Source organism: Etheostoma cragini, chromosome 8 (assembly GCF_013103735.1).
Source record: "Etheostoma cragini isolate CJK2018 chromosome 8, CSU_Ecrag_1.0, whole genome shotgun sequence".
NCBI classification, from domain to species: Eukaryota; Metazoa; Chordata; class Actinopteri; order Perciformes; family Percidae; genus Etheostoma; species Etheostoma cragini.
This window is the reverse complement of record NC_048414.1, coordinates 21,836,989-21,837,256: the sequence shown is the minus strand read 5'-3', so window position 1 is coordinate 21,837,256 and position 268 is coordinate 21,836,989. Positions and strand designations below refer to the sequence as shown.

Genomic DNA, 268 nt, shown 5'->3' with positions numbered 1-268 from the left:
GGGAGACAAGAGCTTCTTTCTCTTCAACTTGACGGCTGAACTCACCTTGTGTGAAAGATTAGATTAGATTAGATTAGATTAGATAATACTTTATTCATCCCACAGTGGTGAAGTTCCCTTATTATTTCACAATGCATTAGTTTTTGTTATGTTTCTTAATAACATTCAACAACAGATCATTAACTGATTTCTTGTAGATACCATTTTCTGTCAGGAGACGTGCTCTCTGTGCACTTGTGTCATTGATTTGACGGACATTTTCATCATT

General features: G+C 35.1%; 2 protein-coding genes and 1 long non-coding RNA gene across 4 annotated transcripts in view; 2 read left to right on the top strand and 1 right to left on the bottom strand.

Moving 5' to 3' along the window:
• Positions 1-268, top strand: part of LOC117948493 (myosin heavy chain, fast skeletal muscle-like) — an 84,764-nt gene that overhangs the window by 52,555 nt on the left and 31,941 nt on the right. The window lies entirely within an intron of this gene.
• LOC117948521 overlaps positions 1-268 on the bottom strand; it is a 15,682-nt gene that overhangs the window by 2,787 nt on the left and 12,627 nt on the right. The window lies entirely within an intron of this gene.
• Positions 1-268, top strand: part of LOC117948494 (myosin heavy chain, fast skeletal muscle-like) — a 58,031-nt gene that overhangs the window by 52,251 nt on the left and 5,512 nt on the right. The gene's annotated exons all lie outside the window — the stretch shown is intronic.